Source organism: Scyliorhinus canicula, chromosome 20 (assembly GCF_902713615.1).
Source record: "Scyliorhinus canicula chromosome 20, sScyCan1.1, whole genome shotgun sequence".
NCBI lineage: Eukaryota > Metazoa > Chordata > Chondrichthyes > Carcharhiniformes > Scyliorhinidae > Scyliorhinus > Scyliorhinus canicula.
In genome coordinates, this window is record NC_052165.1 from 15,602,485 (window position 1) to 15,621,349 (window position 18,865).

Below are 18,865 nucleotides of genomic sequence, written 5' to 3' on the forward strand. Positions count from 1 at the left end.
TTGGGTACAATTCAGTCTCATGTCCACTCTGTGGCTGATGCCTTTTATTGGACAATCTGTCAGAAGCTATCATAGAATCCCTACAGTGCAGAAGGAGGCCATTCGACCCATCGAGTCTGCGCCAACCCTCTGAAAGGCCACCCTACCCAGGTCCAATTCCCCACCCTATCCCAATAACCCCACCTAACCATTGGACGCTGAGGGACAACTGAACATGGCCAATCCTCCAAACCTGCACAAATTTGGACTGTGGTAGAAAACTGGATTTCCCGGAGGAAACCCACACAGACACGGGGAGAAGTTGTAAACTCCACACAGAGAGTCACCCAATGTCAGAATCAAACTCGGGTCATTAGCGCTGTGAGACAGCAGTGCGAACCACTGTGCCACAGTGCCGCCCCTATCCTGATCACTACTCTGCTGTTACATTTTTGTTTTTATTTTTGAACTTTGTTTGCCAGCGGCAAACAGTGATGGGTCGTCATAGGAGCAAGAGTAACTATTTAATCCAGAGAGAGTTCTAATTTCTACTACCCTTTGTATGAAAGAAACATTTCCTGATTTCACCTCTAACCAACCTAGTTCTAATCTTAACATTATGCCTTGTTCTCGATTTCCGCACCAGAGGAAATAGTTTCTCAGAATCTTTCTTTTAAATCACTAGAATTTTAAACATCTTGATTAGATGAAATGAAATGAAAATCGCTTATTGTAACTTCAATTGAAGTTAGTGTGAAAAGCCCCTAGTCGCCACATTCTGGCGCCTGTTCAGGGAGGCTGGTACGGGAATTGAACCCGTGCTGCTGGCCTGCCATGGGTCTGCTTTAAAAGCCAGCGATTTAGCCCTGTGCTAACCAGCCCCCGGATCACACCTCAACTTTCAAACTCAAGGAACTAAAACTCAAGTTTATGCAACGTCCCCCCCCCCCCCCCCCCACCCCCCCGTAATTTAAATCATTGAACCCCAGTATAATAAGGCTTCTACTTATCTGGAAGGGTGAGATTTGTGATTCTCCGGTTGGTGCCATAGGCTTTCCTTTTGGATCAGCAGGAGCAGCAGTGGCAATCCGATCAGCGAGGCGAGATGTTTGCTAATGCTGGTTGGCTTGCGGATCCACACCTCAGCACTGACACTTTGGAGATGGTAGACAGGAAAAGGGATAAGCAATTTTGTCACACGGGTCAGTCAGAAATAAAGGTTTCCTTTGTCTTTGGTAGACGTGACAGTCTATCTTAGCCAAAGATCTTTACCTGTCTTCAGATAAAGTTCAGGTAGCAGGTCTGAGGGATATCCCTATCAGTAAAATGTACCTTGAAGGACAATGTTAGAGGCTAAGAGCTAAATAATGCCTACATTGGCCTGTTATAGTCAGAGGTAAGAGCCTCACTTAATGAAAAAATGAAATGAAAATCGCTTGTCACGAGTAGGCTTCAATGAAGTTACTGTGAAAAGCCCCTAGTCGCCACATTCCGGCGCCTGTTCGGGGAGGCTGTTACAGGAATCGAATCGTGCTGCTGGCCTGCCTTGGTCTGCTTTCAAAGCCAGCGATTTAGCCCAGTGTGAGAAAGGTGAAAGGGAAGTTAACATAGATATTGTCACTTTGTGTAAAGTGTGTTCAGTTCATTGACTCAACACTAAAGAAACAAATACCTTCACCTCATGGAAAGAAGGAAATTATAATAATAATCTTTATTCATGTCACAAGTAAGCTTACATTAACACTGAAATGAAGTTACTGTGAAAATCCCCTCGTTGCCACACTACGGCACCTATTCGGGTACACAGAGGGAGAATTTAGAATGTCCAATTCACCTAACAAGCACTTCTATTGGGACTTGTGGGAGGAAACTGGAGCACCCGGAGGAAACCGAACGCAGACACGGGGAGAGCATGCAGACTCTGCACAGACAGTGACAAAAGACGGAAATCGAACGCGGATCCCTGGCACGGTGAAGCAACAGTGCTAACCACTGTGCTACCAAACTTGATACAACCACTCCCTTTATGATGATTAAGTTATGTAAGTACTGAATATTGTTAATGACACACAATTTGATAGAAGCTGTTAATCTAGCGGCTATTTAAAGAATTACTCTCCATAAATCTGATCAATTTATAACATTGGACTCCCGTCACTGCTGTGGTTAATACTCAGGAACCAGTGCAGTGATATACAGAATTGTCTATGTTACTTTTGCTATTCAATTTCTGAAGTAACTTTACCCATTAATCATTTGCTTACTCAACTGTTCGATAAATCAGGGTACATTTTTGCATGTCAATTAGGTATTCCTGTATGTAACTTTAAATTGCGATTGTAACTAATAAATGGCATATAGTGCATTACTTGTACTGTGGCTTTTTCTTTGATTTGGCATGAACAAATTATTTCATTTACTCAGCAGCTTGAGGGTAACCTAATTGAGGGTTAGTAAATTCGATTCATTTCAATTCACATGGATTAATGTAAAACAGTTTGCTATCAAGCACAGTTCATCCCCCCGACCTGTGCTGGCAGGCAAGACTACACACATCTCCTTAATATGGAGTTAAAGGAGGGAATTAAGGACTTGCTTGGTTCATTAGTATTATACTTATTAAGATATTGAAACCAAGCTTTCTTAGAATGTTCAGAATTCCATCATCATTATTTATATAGTCAGTTTTCATTGTTAGGTTTGTGGGAATGAATGGCAAATCTTTAATATATAGATATTATCAGATCACTGATGATTTTCCTCATGGTAACTAATATACCATGCTCTTTTATAAGGACAATAGTGTTGCTACTATGTAATGTGCAATTTATTAATAATAATAATTTTTATTGTCACAAGTAGGCTTACATTAATATTGCAATGAAGCTACTGTGAAAAGTCCCTACTTGGGGACATTCCGGCGCCTGCTCGGGTACACAGAGGGAGAATTCAGAATGTCCAAATTACCTAACATTGTTCGGGTCTTGTGGAAGGAAACCGGAGCACCCGGAGGAAACCCACGCAGACACAGGGAGAAGGTGCCGATTCCACACTTACAGTGACCCTGGAGCTATGAAGCAACAGTGCTACCCACTGTGCTACCATGCTGCCCACAAATCCAACGAAAGAGCATTCTACCCAAGTCCACTTCACCGCCTACCCCACCCTATCTCCATAACCCTGCAACCTAAACTACACATTCCTGGACACAAGGAGGCAATTTAGCATGGCTAGTCCACCTAACCTGCACATCTTTGGATTGTGGGAGGAAACCGGAACACCCGGCGGAAACCCATGCCAGCACCGGGAGAATATGTAAACTCCACATAGGCAGTAACCCAAATCCGGATTTGAACCCGGTCCCTGGTGCTGTCAGGCAGTAGTGCGAACCACTGTGGCACCCTTTTTCAGATGAACCATTATATTTTGAACAGTCACATTTATTATTGATTTCCCTTACGTGGAGGACTAGAGTGCGAAATTAAGCTTCGCTTCAATATCAGAGAATATGTTTTAAGAAATCAAAGGGACATGTTATTTGAGTGTTAATTTTTTTAAAATAAATTTAGAATAACCAATTTTTTTCCAATTAAGGGGCAATTTAGCGTGGCCAATTCACCTACCTGCACATCTTTTTGGGTTGTGGTTACAAGGATGGAAGTGGTTACAAATAAAGGTACGAAGATTTTCAGATTAACTGGACTACGGAATTAGTCTGCACTGCATTTCCCAGGCTCTGCAAATCCTTCAGTTGATATTTCTACATTTCTGTTCAACAACAGTAATAATAACTCCTTTATAGTCTTGCAAATTAAAACAAAAATCAGGAAGCTAAAAATTGCCATCCAAAATCTTCTTAATCTAATTTCTTAATTTTTTAAATAAGCAACAGTCTGCAAAACAGTCATGAATTTGGCTGAATTGAAGAATAGCAGTCAGGAATGTGGAAAGCAGATAAAGGTAATTAAATTAGACTCAACTAAAATTCAACTGAGGTAGTGGTGATTCAGTCTAAAGAGCAGTAATAGCGAGGATAAAATCTGATATAAAATTAAATGAGGCATCGCCAGTATTGTAGTTTTGGGCTTAGTTTTTCAAGATATGAAATATAATAACATTATAAAAATAGTTCATCTATGAAAGCAAAAGCTGCATACTGATTATCTGAGTTTCGTTTATTGGTGTTACTTATTTCCAATAAAAGATTAAAGATGCAATTTAAAGGGAAATGAACACAGTCCCGTCTTGGGTGTGTTTAGTGGGGTGTTTGGTACCCCGCTATCAAATGGGACTCTGGGCGAGATTCTCCGCAAATGCGGAGAATCGTAAAGGCTGCCGTAGGACAGGCCGTGACCCACGGCAGCCTTCACGCCCACTTCCGGGGCCGATTCTCCCCCCCGGGCGGGGCTAGGAGCTAGTGGGCCCGTGCGTCACGGCGGCGCGGCCTTGACGACAGTCATAAAGGCCGCACGTCAAGCGATGACATCGGCCGCGCATGCGCCGGTTGGACAACACCAACCCGCGCATGCGCAGTTGCCGTCTTTTCCCTCAGCCGCCCCGCAAGACGTGGTGGCTTGATCTTGCGGGGCGGCGGAGGGAAAAGAGTGCGTCCGTTACGGACGCACGGCCCGCGATCGGTGCCCACCGATCGCGGGCCTATGCCCCCCTTGGCACGGCCGTGGTGCTGCCATGCCAATTGGGCCCCCAGATGCCCCAAACGGGCATCTGGCACCCGTTTCACAACGGCAGCGAGAAGGTATGTTTGCTGCCGTGTTGAAACGGCCGCTCAGCCCATCGGCCTCGGAGAATCGCCGCTCGACGTAAGAAACGGCGAGCGGCGATTCGTGGCGTGGGTCGGGCGTGGGGGGGGAGAATAGCGGGAGGGCGTGAAAAACGTCGGGAGGCCCTCCCGCTATTCTCCCACCCGGCGTGGGGGGCGGAGAATCGCGCCCTGTTTGTTTTTCTGGCCTTGACGAGGAACGCCCCAATGAGGCCCTTCATTTCCTGCATTGACGAGTTTTTGTCAGGGGCAACAAAAGCATCTACATGTTAAGTAATGGATTAGGAGACATTGCAATTAGTTGTCTCATTTATGTTAAGTGTTCAATGATTGACACTGATATGTAAAGGGGCTTCAAGTGGCCTCTGGATCTGGTGATCTGTGGAGTTCTGTGGAGAGTGAGTTTGAACTATTAAAGGTGTGTTGGTGAAAAAGGAGCTGAACTCTTGCCTCTTCATACCACAGCATCTAATACATCTAACAATGGTTGCAGAGAATGGTTGCTGTGAATGTGAAGGCTTGAAAGATACAATTTTTCCAGATCAAACCTAGGAGTGAAAAAAAAAGGCAGAACCCAGGACGAAGATGGCTGGTTATGATTATCCTCCCTTATTTTCTGAAAGGGAGTCATACGACCAATGGAGAAGTGCAGTAGTTATGTGGACTAAGGTGACTGCTTTAGGAAAGAGAAAACAAGGTATGGCATTGGCTTTTTCTTTACCATATGGCAGTAAAATCCGAAACAAAGTGCTTTCTGAGCTGGAGTTGGAAGAGTTAGACTCAGAAGAAGGTCTGGCGACTTTATTACATTATATGGACAAGATTTATAAGAAAGATGACTTGTTAAGTGCGTATGAAGCATGGTCGGATTTTGATAAGTTCCGGAAAATGGAGGATTTATCTATGGAAAACTATTTAATGGAATTTGGCAGATTATATCAATGGCTGCAGAAACACAGGCTGGAATTTCCACAGTCTGTGTTGGCCTTTAAATTACTTGACTGTGCTAGAGTGAGCAACATGGATAGGCTCCTGGTTTTGACAGGAGTTCAGTTTACGGATAACGATATCTTATTCGAACAGATGACAACAGCTTTAAAAAAATTTCTGGGGAAACATTCGATTCCAATGGCTTTGATGACCCAAATAGGTCAGCCTGCAATAAAGCAGAATATGGAAGATACACTACTAACAGGATGGCAAAATCGTATGGCTACGAACAGGCCTCAAGACTATAAAAGAAGACCGAGACAAGGAAATTATGAAGACAGAAACCCAGTTAGAACCTACAATAGGAGGATGAACCCCAGAAATGCACGGGGCATGATAAATCGATGTTTTCGATGTGACTCTCAATACCATTGTGCTTTCAACTGTCCAACTCGTTGTGATAGAGTTTTTGAAGCGACACATGACATGGAAGAGTCAGAAGAGGAAAAAGATAGTGACCAGAAAGAAGGCATTGTCCTATTAACAAGCTGTTTTACGCCGGTAATGAGGGTGTTGGTTGCAGAATCCTTTAACTGTGCTGTATTGGAGAGTGGCTGCACATCTACTGTGTGTGGGATTCACTGGTTAAAATGTTATCTGGACTCATTGGATGCTGAAAATCGTAACAAGGTTAAGGAATTTAAAAGTTCCACAAGTTTCAGGTTTGGGGATGATAATACTCTGAAGTCACTGAAAAGAGTGGTGATCCCTTGCAATATTGCTGGAGTGAACCATTTCATTAGCACGGATGTTGTATCAAGTGAGATACCTTTGCTTCTGAGCAGACCATCGATGAAGAAAGCACACATGAAGCTGGATCTGGAACAGGATAAGGCAACAGTTTTTGGAAAGACGGTGGACTTACAATTTACACAGTTGGGACACTATTGTATTCCATTACTGGCAAATAATATTTCAAGTAGAGTGGTTAAGGATGTGTTAATGGCCGTTGATAATGGGACTTTAGCTGATAAAAAGCTTGTTGTAGTAAAACTGCATAGGCAATTTGCACATTCGTCTCCTCGAAGGCTGAAAAATTTATTAAAGGATACAGGGGTAAGGGATGACGACTATACTAAACTGATTAGTGGTCACAGGTTAGTGATCACTGTGAAGTTTGCAGGAAGTACAGAAGGACACCAGCACGACCGATAGTAACCCTACCTTTGGCCAGGGATTTTAATGACATTGCGGCCATGGACAAGATCTGGGATAAAGCAAATAATATATTTATTTTGCATTTTGTAGATTTAGCAACCAGATTTAGTCAGTCAACGATTGTATGAAGTAAAGAAAAGAGAGTAATTCTGGATCAAATTGTGGGAAAATGGATCGGGACAGGAATGGGTCCACCAGCAAAATTCTTTACGGACCATAGGGGAGAATTTGCTAATGATGAGTTTAGGGATATGTGTGAAAACATGAATATCAGAGTTATGAACACGGCTGCAGAAAGTCCATTCAGTAATGGTGTCTGCGAAAGAAATCATGCTGTTATCGATGACGTGCTTCGGAAAATTTTGGGAGATCGACCAAACTGCACGCTAAATTCAGCTTTAACATGGGCGGTACATGCAAAGAATTAATTGCAGATGGTTGGGGGCTATAGTCCTTATCAATTAGTGTTTGGTAGAAATCCTAAAATTCCCTCTATTTTGGATGACCAGCCTCCAGCTTGGGAAGGGACTATAATTAGCTCAGGTTTTGCTGAACATTTAAACGTGTTACATAGCAGTAGAAAAGCTTTTTTGGAAGCAGAAGTCTCTGAAAGAATTCACGGAGCTTTAAGACATAATGTACGGCCATCAAGTGCCGTTTTTCAACAAGGAGACATGGTATACTATAAGAGAGACAATTCTAATGAATGGAAAGGCCCAGGGAAGATCATAGGCATAGATGGCAAAACATTTATTTTGTAACATGGTAATCAAACTGTTAGGGTACATTCATCAAGGATAATGGGTTCCGATTACAAATTTTCAAATTTAGACAGAGCAGACGGACATGACGAGGAACCAGAGTCATCTGGTACGCATGTGTCACAGAACTATGAGGACCAGTTAACTGATATAGGTAGGGTTTCTGTCGAGGAACACGACACTTCTGATAAATTAGATCAGGCCATTTTTCCGAAAGGGCAAATGCCAAAAGTTGGTACAAAAGTGACATACTTGCCTGAAGGGTCTAGTCAACGGAAGGATGCAACTGTTATTAGTAGAGCAGGGAAGGCCACCGGAAAGTATAAACATTGGTAGAATGTACAGCATTCAGGGGAGGAAGTTAAGACAATGGATTGGGAAAACTGAGTTCAAAAATGGAGGGCACAGAAACGTAGTGCCAGTTCAGATAGTACATCGGATAGAGAACAGGGGCGGGATTCTCCCCTACCCGGCGGGGCGGGGGTCCCGGCATAGCGGAGTGGCGGCAAACACTCCGGTGTCGGGCCTCCCCAAAGGTGCGGAATTCACCACGCCGATTGGTGCCAAAACCGGTACCAACGGCCTTTGACACCCGGTGCCCGGCGCCGGGGCTGGCCGAACGTCCTTCGCCGGTTCGCACATGCGCCGATGGTGATGTCACCACCGGCGCATGCGCGCTGGGGGATTCTCTTCCGCCTCCGCCATGGTGTAGGCCGTGGCAGCGGCAGAAGAGAAAGAGTGCCCCAACGGCACTGGCCCGCCCGCCAATCGGTGGGCCCCGATCGCGGGCCTGGCCACCGTGGGGGCACCCCCCGGGGTCCGATCGCCCCGTGCCCCCCCCCCCCCGGGGGCCCGCTCGTGCCGCCGATCCTGCCGCCACCAGAGGTGGTTCAAACCTCAGCAGCGGGAGAGGCCTCCCAGTGGCGGGACTTAGGCCCATCGCAGGCCGGAGAATCGCAGCAGGGGGCTCGCTGCTTGACGTGGCGCGATTCCCGCCCCCGCCAATTCCCGGGTGGCGGAGAATTTCTGCCACGGCGGGGGCGGGATTTTTGGCGGCCCCGGGCGATTCTCCGACCCTGCATGGGGTCGGAGAATTTCGCCCCAGGTTCGCAGGAAAAGGTCGAGAACTATTGAAAGGGCATCTCGCTACAGAAGAGAAAGATCAAGCAGTAGCAGTACAGAACGAGATACCAGGCAGGAGAGGGGAAGTAGTTTATCAAGATCTCGGAACAGGAGTAAGACTACGAATACTAATAGAAGTAGAAGCCCACATGCATGTGAAATTTTAGTAGCTTCAAATAAATTAGATGAAAAAGTTATCAAAGATGCTAAACAGCAAGAATTACATAGTTGGAGTGAATTTGGGGTATACACGGAAGTACCGGATAGGGGACAAAAAGCTCTATCCCAAAGATGGATTTGCACAGAAAAGGTTCTTCCTGATGGAACTTATAAGGCAAAGGCCAGGCTTGTGGCAAGGGGATTTGAAGAAAACTTAAGACGATCAGGACTTAAGGGTAGATTCACCTACAGCAGGAAAGGTTATTTTAAAGATCTTCTTGGCTCTATTAGCCACAAAGGCATGAGAATGCAAATCTATAGATATAAAAGCTGTCTTTTTGCAGGGACATCAGCTCCAGAGAGACATTTGTAGTGCTAACAATTATACTCAAAGCCGAGAGACTGTTTCAATAGAGGCTTTATTGTTGTACGATGTTGTCCCTCCATCTGCAACTGTAGACTAAGAGACTGAGCAGCTCTCATGCATATTTATACACAAGCTCCCTGTGGGCGGAGCTAGCTGGCAGGGGCTTACCGGAGGAACCTGTATTACAGGTACAGGCATACATCCCCCTACTGCAGTACGCATAACTATAGTGGTTATCTCACCACAACATTTTTCTCCGTCCTCTAAAGAAGCAGCTAACACAGAAGGGGTACTCTGGAAGTTGAACAAATGTGTATATGGATTAAATGATGCATCTAGAGTGTGGTACTTTTCGGTAAGGTCAGTCTTGTTAAAGTTAGGCTGTTGCCAGTTGAAAGTAGATCCTGCAATGTTTTACTGGCACTATAAAGGAAATCTTGCTGGCATCTTCATGATGCACGTCGATGATATTTTGTGGGGTGGGACTAGTGATTTTTAAGCTATTGTAATCTCTGGTTTGAGGAAAGAATTCAGGGTTGGAAGTCAGGCTTCCGGTGTATTTAAATATATTGGTTTGGAAATCGGACAGACTCAGTTAGGGACAACTTTACGTCAGCAATCTTACTTGGAAAGCATCAGTCCAATAGCAATTAGTCGTGGCCGGGTTTCACAAAAAGACGCAATGGTTTCGAAGATAGAAAAAGAGCAACAGCGAAGTTTAATTGGGCAACTGAACTGGTTAGATAGACAGACTAGACCGGACGTGAGTTTTGATGTCTTAGAGTTGAGTACAAAAATGAATGATCCCAAAGTGGAAAACATATTATGAGCGAATAAAGTGTTAGCCAAACTAAAAATGCAGGAGTGTGTTTTGAAGTTCCTGGTTTTAGGTGATCTTAGGCATTTGAAACTCATAGTTTATAGTGATGCGTCCTATGCAAAATTATGTGATGGAGTTTCAACCGCAGGAGGTTTTATACTTTTCTTTTCGAGGAACAATGGTAAATATTGCCCTCTTGTGTGGGAAACAAAGAAAATAAGGAGAGTGGTCAAAAGCACTTTAGCTGCTGAGACGTTAAGCTTAGTGGAAGCGGTGGATATGGCCTTTTATATAAGTCAGATATTGACAGAAATTTTGGGATTAGGGGATTTGGGGAATATACCTATTGACTGTCACGTTGACAATAAATCCCTGTGGGAAAATGTGCACTCTACAAAAAGTGTCAATGAAAAGAGGTTACGGATAGACATCGCAAGTTTGAAGCAGATGTTGGACAGAGGGGAAATAACAAAAATTAAATGGGTTGACAGTAGCTATCAACTGTCAGACTGTTTTTACGAAAAGAGGGGCTAGTTCACAGAAACTTTTAAATATTGTGAATGAAGGGCACCTGTTTCTGTGAATGAAGGGCACCTGTTTCTGTGAATGTTTTTTTTCTTCTACTCAAAAAGAAAAGGGGGGAATCAGGTATGTGTTTTAGTTTCCTGAAATTTTAATTTCTTAATTTTTTTTCACCTAATTGTTTTTTTTTCTCCAAGGAAGGGGAGACTGTTAAGTAATGGGTTAAGAGACATTGCAATTAGTTGTCTCATTTATGTTAAGTGTTCAATGATTGACACTGATATGTAAAGGGGCTTCAGGTGGCCTCTGGATCTGGTGATCTGTAGAGTTCTGTGGAGAGTGAGTTTGAACCATTAAAGGTGTGTTGGTGAAAAAGGAGCTGAACTCTTGCCTCTTCATACCGCAGCATCTAATACATCTAACATACACAGCGTTGTGGATAAAAACAAACCTTATTTCATTTAACACATCAACTATATACACAGCTCCAGTAGTTCCCTCCTGGGCCTTCTCTAGTCAGTGTCTGACTGGCCGACTCTATTTATACAAAGGCACATAAATTGTATTAATGGTGCCCCAATCCCTTACCTGGGGAGTTGATATTCAGCAAGCTCCACAGGGTAGTGGATCATCCCTACCACATGAGACCTGTGCGAGTTATCACAGAAAGCTACTCAAGAATTCATATTACTGTGACAGACTGATATGTGTTTGTAGAAAATTAGCTTCAAGAAAGTTTGAATGCCATGGGAATTGACAATCCTTTGCCTGCAAAATTTTAAAAAAAAATTTAGATTACCCAATTCTTTTTTTCCAATTCAGGGACAATTTACCTACCCTGCACATCTTTGCAGACACATGGAGAATATGCAAACTCCACACGAACAGTAACCCTGGGCCGCGATCGAACCTAGGTCCTCAGCGTCGTGAGGCAGCAGTGCTAACCACTGTGCCACCGTACTGCCGAACGTTGCTCGCAAAACTTAACCTGGAAAAGAAAGAACCTTTCTTTTGCTCCGATGTTCTGAAAGGCAGGTGCATAAACTGTGGAATACTGCTGGTGATGAGGTTCTGGGAAGCGGACATTCTTGGACAAACATTTCAATTACACACGTATTTTGCATTTGAGAGACTCGGGTTTAAGAGACTGGTTTAGCTCAGTGGGCTAGACAGCTGGTTTGTGATGCAGAACAAGGCCAGCAGCGTGGGTTCAATTCCCGTACCAGCTGAGAATTCTGAATTTTCCCTCTGTTAGATAACTTTTAGATAAATGACACCTAATTATTCCGGTGAAAGGTCACAGACCTAAAACGTTAACTCTAAGGGCTGGCTTGGGTTACTGTCTGTGCGGAGTCTGCACGTTCTCCCCGTGTCTGGGTGGGTTTCCTCCGGGTGCTCCGGTTTCCTCCCACAAGCCCCGAAAGGTGTGCTTGTTAGGTGAATTGGACATTCTGAATTCTCCCTCAGTGTACCCGAACAGGCGCCGGAATGTGGCGACTAGGGGCTTTTCACAGTGACTTCATTGCAGTGTTAATGTAAGCCTACTTGTGACAATAAAGGTTGTTTATTTTATTAGGGTTATTGGGCCAGAATTTGCTGTCAGTTGTGAAGGTACAATGTTCACCATGTTGACTGTTGCCCATTGACTTTTCACAGGATTTGAGCAGTAACTTGTTTTATTGAGCACTTCCTAAAGGGGATGTGTGGTATATATGAACAGGGCAAACAGCAGTGTGGCTCATCAGCAATCAGGGTGAAGGATTTTCACTGAAATTGTTGTAGCACGGCCGATCAAGCAGCTGAATAATTCGGGTAGGAACTATGCATCTGCAGCCTCCAGAAATAGCTGTCCGATTTACTCCATAATAACCATGAAGCTTGTTAGCCTTACCATTTATTCCCAACATAAATCAAGGCCATTAAAATTTGCTGGAAATCTCACTGTGGTACGTGGATGCAGGAATTAAGAAAGATTTTACAACTTGACAAAGTTGCACAAATAATAAAATATAAACTAGCTCGGCATAAGAGAAAAGTATGGGCTACATTATGCTGTATTTATGAGGTGGAGATAACAGACATTAAAATTAATAAATAAAAGGAAACTTTAATTACTGCTGCCGTCTAATTACTTCAGAGTAGAAGGTGTCAAATCCATTCCATAAATGTTCTTAAATAGCTGTTGCATGGACACTTGTAATTGCCTGATTGAAACAGGTTGAGAATTATATAACAAGTTTATAATAGTCTAGTTTGCATAATGTTAAATCAAATACTTATATAATCTGCATACCTTTTTACTGATGTTTGGTCCCATTCTGCTTGGTATGTTTTATACACATTTGAGTATAAATATGTCACAATTTTGTGAATAAGCCATGATCAAATTTAAAACAAAATTCATTTATGGGATGTGGGCGTTGCTGGTTAGGCCAGCATTTCTTACCCGTCCCTAGTTGCCCTTCAGAAGGTGGTGGTGAGTTGCTTTTTTGAGCCGCTGCAATCCTCGAGGTGTAGGTACACCCATTGTGCTGTTAGGGAGGGAGTTCCATGATGTTGCCCTAGCGACAGTGTTGGAATGGCGATATATCTCCAAGTCAGGGTGGTGAGTGGCTTGGAGGGGACCCTCCAGGTGATGGGGTTCCCAGGTACCTGCTGTTCTTTTCCTTCTGAAGGTAGCAGTTGTGGATTTGGAAGGTGTTGTCTAAGGAACCTTGGTGAGTTACTGCAGTGCATCTTGTAGATGGGAATGCAGTGCACCTTGTAGATCGAATAGTGGAGCAGACTCGATGGGCCGAATGTCCCAATTCTGCTCCTACATCTTATGGTCTTGTAAGAGAGGCCCCCATAAGAACCTATCCCAAAAGGGAGACCCCCACCAGAGACCCTCACATAAGAGACCCCCACATAAGAGGTCCCCCATAAGTGAGACTCCCCCATAAGAGAGACCCTCACGTAAGAGACCCCCCATTAGAGAGACCCCACATAAGATACCCCGATAAGAGAGACCCCCACATAAGAGATCCCCCATAAGAGAGACCCCCACATAAAAGACCCCCCCCCCCCATAAGAGAGACCCTCACCAGAGACCCCCCATCAGAGAGATCCCTGCCTGGAAGCTCCCCATAAGAGAGACCCCTGACTGGAAGTCCCCAGAAGAAAGATCCCTGCTTGGAAGCCCCCCCTCCCCCATTACAGGAACCCCCACCTGGAAGCTAGAGAGCAGTCCAGGCAGAGAAAGAGCACCTGCCTTTGATCTGGTCCAGGAGCTCCCAATCATATATTTCTAAACATTGGGGTTAGTTTCACAGCTGGCTATTTGAAATCTACTCAAAAGTAATGAGATTAAACAATCCGGAAAGCTGGCTGTGTGTGCAAGCTGTCAATCATAGTCTAGTAAAATCAATTTCACATTGCTATGAACGTTAAGACAGCTGGACATGTTTGTTACAAACGCAAAACAAATGTGCATCTAATTACCGTGGATACAATATCATACTATTGAATTTCATTCATGCATCATGTATAAATAATATAATAACACCGTTCAAGAACATCAGCATTTTTGTATCCACTTTGCACGGAAAATCATTCTGAAGCTGGCTTTTAAAGCAGCAATTACACTTTTTGTCACATTTTCACTTTTCTACCTGGCCTCAAATCTTAAGTATGTTCTATTTTATACACCCTTCAGTCAACTTTGTAAGCAGAGCCAGGCAGAGAAATCATGGGTCTTGGTGCTTCTCCTGCTCCCAGACCCTCTGGAGTGCTGGAGCGACAGAACATTTAGGAGGCCAGAGGCCAGAAAACAATGGCTGAATGGTTCACAGTTGTATTCCTCTTGTGATCAGCAAGTCTGAAGACTCTGCTGATTGCTGCCCCTCACTACAATGTATCTTCAATATCAACTATGTAACACAACTTTATTACGATATCTGAATAGCTCACAAAAAGCACCAAGGTCGAGGTGGGATCGTAGGTAAATAGACTAAAGGAGAAGATTGAAGTCAATGAAGGAGACTCTGTGCAGTGTAAAACGATTCACTATGAGCCCACTATGACTCCTGTCCTGGCAACAATAAACCTCCATTAGCAACAAAATTAAGAGCACTCCAGCCGTGATTCCGGCCTCTGTTCGCAAGGTAATTATGGATAACAAAATCCATCGAGCTCAAATCATCACATCCATCCCAGAATGACACACGAACATGCATATTAGGAGCAGGAGTAGGCAATTTGGCACCCACAGCCTGCTCCGCCATTTCTAAACAGTGCCTATATTATATCAGCGACTACAAGTCAAAAGCACTTACTTGGATGTAAAGCGGTTTAGGATATTGGGAAAGGTGCTATATAAATGTAGGTTTTGTCTTTCTTTCATCACACCCGCATGCAGTAAGTAGAGACGCTGTAACAATGGTGCAATTGGAGCCCAATGTTGATTCATTCAGGATATTTAATCACAGAGCAATCAACTGATGTTAGGAAAGTGGCTGCAAAGAAATCACTAGATTTACAAAACAATTCAGCTCTGAAGGCAATCTTCCCCCCCCCCCCCCCCAAAGACCACTCTAAGCTCCCTCCCAGTCCCCCCTCCAAATTTCACCAACCTTCTTGCAAACCTTCCCCCCAAACCTCCCAAACCAACTCTAAATCACCTCCCCACCCACCCAACACAGGATCCAGTTATAAAATTGCAATGATTTGAACCATTGAATAGAACCAAAGAATTGCTACAGCGCAGTCTACACCAACCCTCCGAACGAGCGCCCTACCTAGGCCCATACCCACCGCGGTGTCACCGTAATCCACCTAATTTATACATCCTTGGACACTAAGGGGAAATTTAGGATGGCTAATACACTTAACATGTGCGTATCTTTGGACTGTGGGAGGAATCGGAGGAAACCCATGCAAACATGGGGAGAAAGTGCAAACTCCACACAGTCAGTCAACTAAGGCCGGAATTGAACCCGGGTCTCTGGCACTGTGAGGCAGCACCTCTTTAACCACTGCGTCACCGTGCCGCCCTGACCGTTGACTAATCATTTTGCCAAGCAGGAAGACTCTCAGTTGCTGCTGCTTCTCACCTTTGGGCGGGTTCATGGTTTCCTGGCGGGCTTTTGAAAAACAACCCGGAATTGCAAGGGACCCCGGCAGGCCAGAAGCAGCAGGAGAGGCTAGTGAAATTGACCTGACACTGACAGGCCGGCTCATAAAGTATCAGAACTCTCACCCTCACAGATCTGGGCCGGATTTCTCCCAGACCTGGCGGGGCGGGGGTTCCCGGCGTACCGAAGTGGCGAGAACCACTCAGGCGTCGGGCCTCCCCAAAGGGGCGGAATTCTCTGCACCTTTAGGGGCTAGGCCCGTGCCGGAGTGGTTGGCGCCCCGCTGACCGATGCGAACGGCCTTTGGCGGCCCGTCAGCCGGCGCCACGGCTGGCCGAAAGGCCTTCGCCGGCCGGCGTGAGTCCGCGCATGCGCCGGAACGTCAGCGGCCGCTGACGTCACCCCGGCACATGCGCGGTGGAGGCCGTGGCGGCGGCGGAAGAAAAAGAGTGCCCCCACGGCACAGGCCCGCCCGCCGATCGTTGTCCCCGATCGCAGGCCAGGCCACCGTGGGGGCACCCCCCGGGGTCAGATCGCCCCGTGCCCCCCCCAGGACCCCGGGGCCCGCTCGTGCTGCCTGCTCCCGCCGGCACCAGTGGGTGTTTAAACCACGTCGGCGGGAGAGGCCTGACAGCGGCGGGACTTCGGCCCATCGCGGGCTGGATAATCGCCGCGGGGGGCCCGCTGACCGGCGTGGCGCGATTCCCGCCCCCACCGATTCCCGGAAGGCAGAGAATTCCGGCCACGGCGGGGGCGGGATTTAATTCCGCCCCTGTTTTTTTTAAAGCCAGTCTTTCAGTCTGCACCTCAGGCTGCTTAGCATGGAAGGTGGAAACGGTTTGAAATATCAACTCTGGATCGAGGCTCCCCAGGTCCTGATGCTTGTCACCGACTGTACTCCCCTCTCCTCATAGGTACAGCAACTGCAATAGTTTTGTATTATTTATGTTATAGCTAATCATAATAACAAGAGAAACATTCTCTATATTTCTCCGCAATGCTTTTATGAATATTAAGACATTTAGCAAACACCTTTATCAAAGATAGCTTATACTATGCATTCTTTGCTCTACCTCATTTATGCTGTTTCAGGTGCTGCTTGCAGCTACCGTTACCAAGAGATCTGCTATCCTGGTGTGCCTTTGTGCCATCCTCACAAGACACTGTAACTCATCTTCAACTACTCTGTGATGTCTGTCGTCCAACTACACGAGGGGCTGGATTCGCCGTACCCTGACGCCGAAATCGTGGCTGGTGCGAGGGCGGAGACTCCACTACCCCGAACGGAATCAGGACTGGCGCATGTTCGCCGATTCTGCGGGCCCCGAATTCGGTGCACTCAGAGAGTCCCGCCGGTGTGGATCTAATATGGTCCAGCCGGTCGGGAAACTAGTGTGGCGGCTGCGGACTGGTCGGGGCAGGCCGATCGGGGGGTAGGGGGGTGTCTTATACGTGGCCGGGAAATGTTTGTGCGGGCGTTGAGGCTCGGGCGCGCGGCTGATCGGGGGGTTTATTTTCAGGGTCCAGCTCCGCGGTCCAAGTCCACCATGGAGGTCGCGCAGCGCTGGAGGCCGCCGCCGAGTGCGTGTGTGGCCTCCGACTCGGATGTGCGGGGGGCCTTATCTGCAGCAAAAGCTGCTAGATCTACGCCCCTGCAGGGCGAGGTATATGTGGCCCTTTCTTGCCAGTATTTCTGCCGTGAAAGTCCACAGTTCTGACGCCGTGGTGGGTACATAGTCCCAATAACGGAGAATCCAACCATCAGTAGCGATCATTGTAGCTTTTCATCTCTGATCAAACGGCCAAAATACTAACATCTTATTTTCTGGACGATACATTTTAGAGTTCTTTCTGCTCTTGCTATGTCTCTACATTTGGCTTTTGGTCTGTAAATTGAAATATAAGCATGTATCTCACTCATGCTTTTAAACTTACTCCAACATGAAAAATTAAAAATTTGGGTATTTGCGTTTTGCAAATCGGGAAACTTCTGAGGAAAGTTCATCGACCTGAAGTGTTAACTCTGTTTCTCTCTCTCCACAGATGCTGTTTTGACCTGTTAATTTTTCTCGCAACTTTTGTTTTTATTTCAGATTTTCAGCATCTGCAATGTTTTGCTTTTGTAATTTTCTGGGCAGATTATTTGCCTGCGGCCACAGTATCTCATCCATGACTAAAAAGGGATGTATGGCCATCCTATCCTAAACAGAGAACCTTCCCCCTTACTCCAGGGGCCTTGTGTTAAAAGGATCAAGAGGTTTTATGTGCAATACACTTGGCACCCAAATGTAACAAAACAAATGCCACTTTTATACATGGCTGCATCAAACTGCATGTGTTGGGCAGTGTAGACTTGTGAAGCTAACATATGCAACCAACACTGATGAAGGTTCAACTCTATTTTATTACTTAGTTATAAAATAATAGACATACGAGAACTGTGGGTTTAAACGACGCTAGTTTAACTAGAGACCTGTGCCTGTCCGAACCAGTTGAATCTCTCAGCACGTGGTGTGAGTCTGTACTAAACTTGATGAGCTCTTGTGCTTCTGAGAGGCAGCATCCAGAATGAGCGGGAAAAGTGATGCTCTCTGCCTTTATAGTGCGTGTATTCTAACTGGTGATTGGCTGCGGTGTTTGTGCACGTTGATTGGTCCTAGTGTATGTCCATCAGTATGTGTCTGCACCATGATATACGATGTATATTATGACAGACTATTGCTACGCAAACATTAAATGCTGTGGCCCCATTTGTCCCCAATCTGGGCTGACCATGTTGCTGCCAAATGCTCCATTCAGTTAGAAACATACATAGAAAATAGGAGCAGGAGGAGGCCATTCAGCCCTTCGAGCCTGATCTGCCATTCATTGTGATCATGACTGATCATCAAATTCAATACCCTGATCCCGCATTCCCCTCATACCCCTCAATCTCTTTAGCCCAAGAGCTATCTCTCGTTCCTTTTTAAATTACATTTTGGCCTCAACTACTTTCTGCGGTGATGAATTCCACAGATTCACCACTCTCTGGGTGAAGAAATTCCTCCTCACCTCAGTCCTAAAAACTCCCTCCATAGCAAGAACATCCTTCCTCAG

At 45.4% G+C, this 18,865-nt stretch overlaps 1 long non-coding RNA gene across 1 annotated transcript; it reads right to left on the bottom strand.

The window, feature by feature from the left end:
• Nucleotides 1-997: 997 nt before the first annotated feature.
• Nucleotides 998-17,313, bottom strand: LOC119954894. Its single transcript, XR_005458334.1, has 3 exons — nt 16,843-17,313; nt 14,972-15,151; nt 998-1,133 (listed from the first exon to the last, which is right to left on the bottom strand). It is a non-coding gene; the product is annotated as an uncharacterized LOC119954894 (long non-coding RNA).
• Between the last annotated feature and the right edge of the window lie 1,552 nt (nt 17,314-18,865).